Below are 10,816 nucleotides of genomic sequence, written 5' to 3'. Positions count from 1 at the left end.
ACAGCACCACAACATATCTGCAACTGCAATCTGACTGATACTCTCAAGGTATGCACGGCGAATAACAGGTATTTTGACTCATCTGATACCAAATAATAACTGAAAAGCCAAAATAACAGTGTCCATCAGTTTAAACTATGGTCACCGACATCTGGAAAAAATGCCATGAGCTTAAGAAATTTGTTGTGAATAAGAGCTGCCATGCACTGACAACTACTCAGGAACTATTGTGTCAATTGTTAATTTAGTATCTCCTGGCACAGAAACAAACGTTTGCAGATTAATGAGAACTAGGGCTGCACGATATATCGAAAATGTATCGTCATCGCGATATCAACATGCGCGATATACGTATGGCAAAAGACTGCTTGAACTGCGATAAATGGTGTTCCATGTGCCATGCATTCACACTCTGAATGTCAATATATTTGGCCAATCAGATGGAGCCCTGCTGCCCTAGATGATAAATCATAGATATTCAGATCATTGACGGGATTTTCTGTCAATCAATTATTGTTGGAAGAAGAGAATAGAGAGACAATAGAGAATAGAGACAAAACAGAGCATTGCGAGGCGGCTCCATCAAATCTCGTGCCACCTCTTGCCGACTAAATTCTACTTTGGAAACTTTTGGTGATCACGTTTGTCCCGGGTCAGATTCATTACTATGAGCCGTCGATCATTTAAAAGAATTGCGTAGCATATTTATGATCCTAGAACCTGAGGGGAAAGTAACCACACACACACACACACACACACACACACACACACACACACACACACACACACACACACACACACACACACACACACACACACACACACACACACAGCTGCTCTCTGTCTCTCTCTCTCTTTTTCTCTCTCTCAGATGCAGCTGACGTCGCTGGATTACCCCACAAGCTTGAGAAATGGGCATATCAAGAGCCCTAGACCAGGAGGATTTAATGCAGGCAGTGGCAGAGGTTCAACCTCCATCCTCTCCCAGATTATCACCCAGGTGCCCCATCCCACCAGGTGGAGTCGCTGATGTAACAACTCAGACATGATTTTTAAAACCAAATAAACCCCTGCAAGGCAGAAGAGCAGAGGATGTTTCAACTTACTTAAAAATGACATGCTTTAATTAATAATCAATAATAATCTAATATCTTAAATCCAATCTAGGCACTCATCAGGTATCATCTATTCCCAGACAAAGAATATACTGAAGAGAGTAAAAGAAATTAATTCAGACAGCAAACCAACAAATGCAGTAAAGAAAACGGTGTCAATCCCGTTTTACAGGACGATGTGATGTATGTGGGAGGGATGCGGAGAAACACAGACGGGCAGAGCAGCAGTCGAGATTGAAGATTCCGACTCACTCACTTCCCATTTTCACCTCCCATTATCTGATTAGCCTCCCATTTTTTCCCCATCAGTGCAGTGACCTGGATTTCGGTGGGATAGTGATGGTCAGCCAGGGCGGGGTCTGCTGAGAGGGGCGAAACCATTTGAGGGTGGCGGCACCATAAATCAGCAGCAGCAGGAGAGAAGAAGAGTGAGGGGGATTTATAAAGATGTTGTGCTCGACCAGCCCACTTGTGGACACTGTGATGAATTCACAAGCACATTGCCAAGGCAAACTACTTCATTATACCATGGCCCAGTGGTCATTAATCTCCCTGGGAGGCCTGCATCCTGGGGGATCGCCAGACCAGAGAATTTATTCAGGCCTGGAGGTACCCATTTCATTAGCCATTCAATCTGTTCAGCCCCCCTCCCCTCTCTGTGCCTCTCCCATCACCATAGTTTATATTATCTAATAAGTAGTGGCACAATTTTGGGCAGTTGTCTTTCACAAAAACATTCACACATTCTCCAAAAATTTTGACTGTATCCAGATGCTGGTATTTTTTATAGAGAGGGTTGGATTTGTACGAACATTGTATGAAGGGTTGGACACTGCAAGTTCAGGTGCAACACACACGCTCCGAGCCCGTACGACTAGGAGGTGAGGCAGAGTGGAGAGAGAGATTAGATTCCCAGAGGTAAACTCACAACTGCTGGCTACTTCAGTCCTGTAATAGTGTCATTACTGGGGGCAAGTGCTGCTGGCTCAACATGTTATGGGAGGGACAACATCCAGGGATTACTTATTAATGCCAGGTCTCCTTATTTCACACACATATAGAGAAAACAAATATGCTATCCCCTCTGTCTATTACTGTGATCAAACAGATGCACCTGGACACAGAAAAATAGAAACTACAGTGCGTGTTCACTCACACACACACACACGCACATACACACACACACACACACACACTAAAGGTGAATCAAGGATACCTGTGACATTGTAAATGCTAAAAGATATCGATATTTATCTTCAGCCAGGGCGTCCTAAACAACTGAGGTTGATTAGAATAGCGTTATGAGAAATTGCCAATTGGTAAAACTGTGTCAGACGCGACAAACACTTATGCATACAAATCTTGTCTGACACAAAGACGTGCTGTGTAGCTATCTCTCGCACACAGCCCAGGAATCGTTACACACATCACAGTGAACTCAGATCTTGTGAGGTCTCTAATACTATCATGTTGGCCAAGCACACGATCACCCTCAGTGTGTTATCATGTTATCAGAACTTGCTTCTTTTTTTTTATGTAGGAAAGTCTTCATATTTCTATGTTTCCTTAATCCTCTCCCTGACAGATTTAACCATATATATATATATATATATATATGGGAATAGTTTCATCAACCATGCTCTGTCCCTGTGGACCCTTCCACTTTAAACACTTAACGGGCTAAATAAATAATGACGGCTTGTGCACTGTGTGAGTGTTAACGTTAACGGCACCAGGCACTAGCTCCGGGTCCCACAGCAGCAGGAGTCCTTAAAGCGAATAATTTGCTTCCGCTCAGGCCGCCGCACTGTAGCCATTTGCCAAGCAGATTATGGGCCTTTAAGTAGCAGCCAGGCCTGAAATGTGACTCTAGGGCTCACAGGCTGCTGGGGAGGAGGCAGGACTCCTCGGAGAGAAAGAGCAGGACAGGGACAGAGAGGGAAGGATGACTGACAGTCAGCAGAAAGATAAGTCTATAGATACAAAGGGAAGAGAGAGATGGAAGCAGGTGTGCTTAAAGATGTAAAGAGAGCAACATAAAGAACGATCTGCTGCTATCTGTTGAGTTAAAAGGAATAGGTATGGGGAGCTGACAAAAACAATTATGCACAAACTACTACAGGGAAATGAGGAAATAATTCTTCTTATGATAAGTGTCACAGTATTGTTGCATACAATTCAAAATGAAGTTGTGCTTGAAACTGTAACTACGCAAGACCGTCCTCGATCACTTGTTGCTAGGTAAGATAGAAAAAGACACTAAAGGCTCATTTATGGACAACGTATATGGAAACAGATGGAGACTTCTGTTCGGAGTCTACGTTCATTTCATCTATAATTGTGCATGTCTTCTGAAAACAGATATGGACGCAACAGACTAAACAGAGCAGTACCACTAGAAATCGTAGGGGGGCAGTGTAGTGAGAACGACGAGGGCGAGACGATCATAGGACATGGTACGAAATTTCAACAATGGCAGAACTTTTTGAGGATAGACTTTAAGAGTCAGTAATAAACTATGATGATACTTGGCCCTGGCACAGGGACAAACAGGTGCTTTTGCCTCTTTCTTTACATAATCACACCTCCTCCACTGTCAACACCATGTTGTTGTCAGAAACTATGGACTCTGTGCTGCCATCTTATGGATGTGTTGCTTAACAACTACATCAACGTAAAGGATGTATGGAAGTATGTGGGCAGGTTGCAGCAACATCATTTGACACTGATCTCTTTTTGTGTGTAAAGGCAGCATAAATGAAATTTACACCCTAAAGTTTCAGACACATGTACTTGTTCTAAACATATGATAAAGTTGTGATAAGTGTGCAGTGTGTTCCACAAGCAGCCGTAATCAGAATCTGTGATGCTGACAGAAATGACACAGTAAGAGATGATTCTTAACTGGAAGACCTGCACCTCCTCTTCATTTAACCAGGTTTCTGTGGCTCCTTCCACTTTCACCATTCACTCCTCAACGAGAGAAAACAAACAGAATTTCACAAACTTTTGTCCACAAACAGTTGGACAAAATATCAGTATCATCCCCTCCCCTACTTTTACAGTTGACTCTTATCCCTTTGCTACTTTCTGCTGGTTGACCCATTACCTCCCATGACCCCAACTCCAGTCGTAGCACAGTGGTTTACTCAGCATTCTCTCCATTCAACATCCTGCTGTTCTCTGTGTATTTATAACCCCAACGTCTACATCCAACATTGATATAAATTCAAAACATCTGTATTACAACACAGTAGGAAAATGCCCTGCTTCATAAAAAGTGTTTTGAGACCACCGTTTCTATGGAAAGAGGGATAAAGTGTGCCTCGGTTTGTGTTGTTGGAGATTAAAATGATAATCCCATTAAAATATCAGGTTTTTACTCTAATTCTGTAGCTTTCCTGACAAAAAGAAAAGCATTGACACACACATTTTCCTCTTGTTTGTTTGTAAGCTCCGCACATTCAGTCCCAATTTTACTTCCACAGCTTCACTGGGCTGCAGTAAAACCCTGGAGAAAGTGAGCAGACACCATCAGTTGATCTACGGTGGCATCTCCTCACTGAAGAGAGGACGGAAACTTCAAATCCCTCTGAAATGACATCTGAACATCAATACACGGCCCCCGCCCATCCAGTGTGACAGTAAAAGGCGTATTGATTTCCACCCCGATTAAAGATACTGCTGGGAGCAATTTAAACATACAAGCTGAAGTGTCCCGGCCAGGCGTGAGTGATGTGTTTCACCATGTATAATCACACCAGCGCTGTGCATTTCTGAGAGGCACAGTGTATCTGGATCATGGAATTTCAAATAACTGGAAAGACTAGACTAGACTATCTATAGACAAGATACAGAAGGGAAAATTACAACAACTTTAAGGATAGATAGATTGATAACAACATTTTGGCTGCTTTTGGCTCTTTGGCTCTGATATATTAACTGAAGAAGCGTCTCCAGATCCACCCACTCAGTCACTACCCCCCTACTGACTATATAGTGATTTTATGAGTGCTGTCATTGTTGCAGGTTTATGCAACACAATAACAACACAGGTACAACAACCGGTGCAAAATCCCATAACATAGTTTAATGTTTATTTTATAAATATTTTTATAAACAGCATGTTGAACAAGCAATTTTAAATGAAGACATAAACTGTTTTGTTCTGTGACATGCTGCTCTACTCTTATTGCATGTTTTATCTACGCACTTCACACATTTGTCCTGTACCGGTCCTTCAATTTAAACAAACACCATCAGAAATATTAGGGACGTACACTATAACAGACTGTTTCAAACGACTGAGACATGCTGCCCTCTCTCCTCTCATCACTACACTATTTTTCTAACTGTCAACGCCGCAAGCACAATGCATGATGGTATACATTGCCTGTTTAGTGTTCATCGGTTGTACAATACTTCTCATGATGCATTGTGGGATACTATGAGTCCACTATATAGGGAGTACAAAATAGATCTTTAAACATTGTGACAGCCATACAAAATAGCAAACTTACTATAAAGTGGATGATATAGAGATTAGTGATTTCAGAAAAAGACTTGGTCATTGTTTATGAAATATTACCAGATAAATGTTTAACAGATGTTTTAATCGTAGCTACAGTAGAGTACAAATGACTGTTAATGATGTTTTCTCTTTGTTTCTGGTCAATATTCAAACAAATAGAGTCACTATGACAACTAGACTTCACACAGGTTAGCTAGCTGCAGCTAGCAGCTTTAGCTACAAACACAGTGTCTGTCTCCAGTGACCAGGTCAGTAGTTCTGTTGTTGGTGAGTTAGTAAAATAATGTCACCACTGCAGGTGTATAAAGTTGGTACAACTGTTACTTACTTGAGTTGAACACGTGGTCAGCTCTGATGCTGCTTCCTGTATGTGATGTCATCAGAGACGCTCTCTGCGCATGCGTGAGTCACGTTCCTCACGTTCCTCACGTGAGAGTTGTGTTTATCCACTGCGTGATCCGCTTTTCCTAAGTGACGTCAGGTGGGAACAAATGTCACTGCTGGCTGCGTTTAACTCGTATTTCTTTTCTGGGCTGAGTGCTGCTGCCTTAATAAGACTTGCGCTTTTTATTTTATTTTAATTAAATTTATTTTGTTGTGTTATTTTATTATTGTATACATTCTGTATAATAACCACTATGAGTCCTGATATGTAAACGTTTGTACTTGTACTCATTTTCTCTCATTAAAATTAAAATATTTTTAAATAATTTAGCTACCTGCAGGAATCTGAACCAGAGGGAACAGCCCAGCCTCTATTAAAAATAATAATAATTAATATTATTATTTTTACAGATATTCTGTATCTGTAAAGTGTGTTCAAATGAAACATTTCATAAAGTAGAACATAAAATAAAGTTTTAATTTATATTAGACAAAAATCAAAACATTTATTTGAGAGGGAAGCTACAGTCAGTGATACTACCGCATCATTTTTAGCATCACTATTTATTTTATATTAAATAAATATCATATGTATTTTATTTATTTATTTAGAAGTGATTCCTCAAGACAATAAATTGTGTATTAATAACCTGTTTAAGGTAAAAGTATTCAGCAGACTCACATATTCTCCTCTAACCAGCTCTTGAAGTTATTGAGAGCAATATCTAAACCATCTTTCATGACCCTCATATTTACACTGCTGAGACAGCTGCACGCAGGCACCTACAGATGTGCAAATAAACACATGTCCACATACACACCCAATGGCCATCCAGATTTTCCCTTCCCACCCCAGCTGTGTAGCAGGGCTGAGGCCATGTATCCTGATGGCACTGATGATGCTCCATGCAGCCCTCAGGCCTCTGAAGGTTAACTCCCATGACCTCTGTGGTCCCTCTGCTGTGGGCGGCTGATAGATGGAGCGGCTGTGCTACAGTACATAGTCCAGAGGAAGAGAGCACACAGCGCTGTCATCCATCCACTGTTAGACATTTTATAATGGATGGAGCTCAATATTTTCTATTCTAGCAGTTCGTATTTTGCTCGGTGTGAGGACCACCAGGCTGGTCACATGACCCTCATCAATGTTTTAGTTGTCACCTAAAATTCTCCCACATGTACAGCTTGTAACACCTGTACAGTGTAGTCCATGGTAATACTTATTGCAGAGGAACTGATTTCAACTTCTCTGGCACATATGCACATATCTAATATAGTATGTGTGTATTTTTATATACGTTTGATATTATTGAATGATATATGAGCTGTATGATAACTGAATTCAATTATTTAAAATATTGTTATTGTAATAATTTGGTTTTTACCTGCTATTAGTGCGATGTGCTGTTTGCTGTTTGCTCGGCCTGCTGTGATGCTGGTTGTAACTTTCTTTCTAAAACTGTAAAAGTGACAATAAAGACTGAACTCAGTCCATAGAGCCATGAAGCTGCACCACCACTGCTGCACAAAGAGCTGTTCACCTGTTTTCAAAGTTCAGTGAACTTGACTCAAACGCAGAACTCAACAGAGTTGGAGAATAAGTTGTTGTTGTTGGCGGTGTCGTGAATCTGCATGTTGTCATGATTGCGATGATGTCGTGATCAACAATGTCACCTAAGTGGATGAGTCCGAGCCGCTGCTGCTACAGAGTGCTGGTCGCCTGTTTATTCAAACTATATACATATTCAACTTATCACATGTCCATGCTCTGTGTTGTGTTTGCATCGTCTCCAATCCCCAGTGTTTCTGTCTCTTCAGGGCCTGCCCTTACTCAAACGCTGCCTAGGCATATTTGAACAACATTCAAAATGGGGAATACAGCATAACTGCATTAGTGAAGGCGGCGGAGAAGGGAGGAGGAGGAAAACAGTGGGGGGAAGAAACAAGGCACAAAGCTAGAAAGAGGAATGAAACACAGGGTTAAGAATCAGATGAAAGACGGCAGGGAAACAATGTTTTAGGGCCAAACTTAAACGACATCACATCGAGCGCTGAGAAACAATCAAAGCCCGGGTGAGACCTGAACACACATGCACTTGAACTTGGCTAAATGTTGCTCTTGAACGCGTGATAGGTGCCGGGGAAAAACAAGCCATTAGAGCAGGTTCAGGTAAACAAAATGGGACCCCAGCAGGAACAAGCAACATTGAAGTGCGGTGGGGGGGTAGTAGGTGGGTGTCTTTGAAGTGGCTCCGAGTATTCCCCTGACACTCCGGAGATATTTATTTGAATAATGTGCAGATTCACACCCGAGTGAGCAGAGATCTGTGCGGTGGGTGGGAAGATGACAGGGTTTAATTTCCAACTCTACTGAGGAGGAGCGGTGAGAGTGAGGGAGAGAGAGAGACAAGGGAATTAAAGAGAGAGAGTAGGGGGGGGGGGGGGGGGAATAAACAGGTAGAAATGAGATGAGGACAGCAGATGGAGGCACATCGGATTCCCTAAAAACATTTTGACATTTTAAACCTGAGGCAGTTTGCAGGCAGTAAATAAAGGGAAGGGAATCGATAGCAGTCAGTGATAAGGGGATAAAGCTAAATATGAAATACAGCCTAACAAAATGGTATGGATTTCCAATGGGGCCACGTGACACAAGCTGCTTTGAAATGCAAATAGCAACTTATGCACATTGTCCTTCTCAGGCCCGACCACCTATTGATTGGCTAAAACAAATTCTATTGATCATTGAATATTTAATGGCGATAATTAAATCTCTCATGGAGGTACTTACATCCCATTTCCCGTTTTCATCGCCTCACTCAGGAGACCTGCCTTTGACTCGCTGCAGCTTCAGGAACCCGCTCGGTGAAGAACAGCGCACGGCGAATTGTAACAGAAACTAGATGTTGAGTTCCTGTTGAGAATATTGTACTGACTGTTTCCGGTTAACCTGTGAGTTCATCACAGGTGAAGAGACATGTCTTTGAGTTTAAACAAATATTGTTCACCATTGTTGAACCTTGTCCATGGCAGCGGAAAAACTGTCCTTGCCATGTCATTGAAAAGAATGGTGTTCAGAGTGCAGTGGTGCTGCTGCCTGGTTCTATCTAAAGTCCCTTTTTGCTACAGCTTGGTGAATGATGACCTTTTTGTCTGAGGTGAACCTTTACGCCCATAAGAGTGTCTGTATTATGTTTTCATATTTGACACAGTGATTGTTTGAACTGTTAGTGCTGTCCTTTGGTCTGTTACTTCTGTCAGCCTTGTCAAACCGAATCAATCAGACTTGCATTGTAACTGAACACTTGAAAAGAAATCAAATATTGCAGAAATGTATCTATCACTTCGTTAGTTGTCTATTTAAAATCCTCTGCGTCCGTGCTAACTATGACACACAAGGCCTTAAGGTGGTCAACACTGGTGTTACAGGTCGGTTGGTAGAAATTGAATGTCATTTTTTTGTCTGATTTGACAGAGCTGATCCGCAGGGGTCCCATGTAGCTGTGCAGGGAATCCCTGGTATCCACCAGGTATCACAAATATATGGGCTAAGCTTGTTGCTGAGAGAGCATCCTGTACATGTGCAGCGTGTGCCTACAACCGATGTTCCCAAGTAACCGAATGTACAAAACTACATTTAAAGCGAAAAAACATAACTTGAGGCAATGCTGAGGACATTAGCATCTGGTCTCTTGAGGTCCCATTGTAGCCTGCCTGTATTTGGCTTGTTACATATCCTGTCAAACAATGTTACTACTCCCTTTTCAATCTGTGTTGTGATTTTAGGAGCACTTCCAATGGAACCTCTGTATTTCCAGCAGTGACTCAGAATCTGTTTTATTTGTGTAGTTGCAAGTAGTGGACTGCACCTGGACATTTATCATTAACTTAAACAGGTCCTTACATGTAAAACCCATTTTGAACAATACCCTTGATTTAGTATTCCACGACACAGTGTTATGGCTGCAGACTCTGTGCAGAGGTGCTTTGCAAATGAGTAAACAGATACAACAAGATAGAACAAGAAATGTGTTGGGACTCTTAACTGCTTCCACTCGTGTTTCCTGTATTTCTCTACAGTTTACAAGAAGCAATATGTGAGGTTTCAGCCCTGATAAATATCTGTAAACAGATGAAGAGGCAAGTTATTGATATCATCTCCTCAACTGGACAACTGGATGTGTTTTGACAGCAAACAGACATCATGCTCAGTATGTTGGGTTTCAGCTCTCTCTTCACTGCTCTTTTCAGGTGCCATCTGTCCTCACACTAACAGAGGAAAGTAACTCCTTAATCGACTGACATAATTTATGACATTAAGAGACTGGCAAACAGGAAAAGGTTGCTGTCAGGATGGTATTAGAGGGCAGCTCTCACTGCATGGGCCAGTGTTAAACAAAGTGCCAATCAATAGCCCTTTTATTAGTGACCGCAATCAATGTACCGGTGACTGAGTGAGCCAATTAACGCTATCGGACCGCCAAAAGGAAGAAGAGAGTAGGGACGGGGACGAAGGAGAGAGATAGCAAAGAAAATATGGAGACGGCAGCAGAAGAGGAGCTGCGGTGTCTTCCTCAGGTCTTGTTTCCCTTCTCATCTGCAGGGAGGGGGTTGTCTGTGGAGTGAGAAGACCAGATTCCCACCAAGCGAGAGGCCCCAGGGGTCTGCTGCCGAGGACACCCTGACAGAAAGCAGAGGCCTCCTATCTCCCTGGAGGAAGTGAGTGTATGTATGAGTTTGTGTGTGTGTGTGTGTGTGTGTGTAAGCAGTGGTGGGGGTGGAGTTC

Source organism: Hippoglossus hippoglossus, chromosome 3 (assembly GCF_009819705.1).
Source record: "Hippoglossus hippoglossus isolate fHipHip1 chromosome 3, fHipHip1.pri, whole genome shotgun sequence".
Classification (NCBI taxonomy): Eukaryota; Metazoa; Chordata; class Actinopteri; order Pleuronectiformes; family Pleuronectidae; genus Hippoglossus; species Hippoglossus hippoglossus.
The sequence above is the reverse complement of the archived record's forward strand: the minus strand, read 5'-3'. Positions refer to the sequence as shown.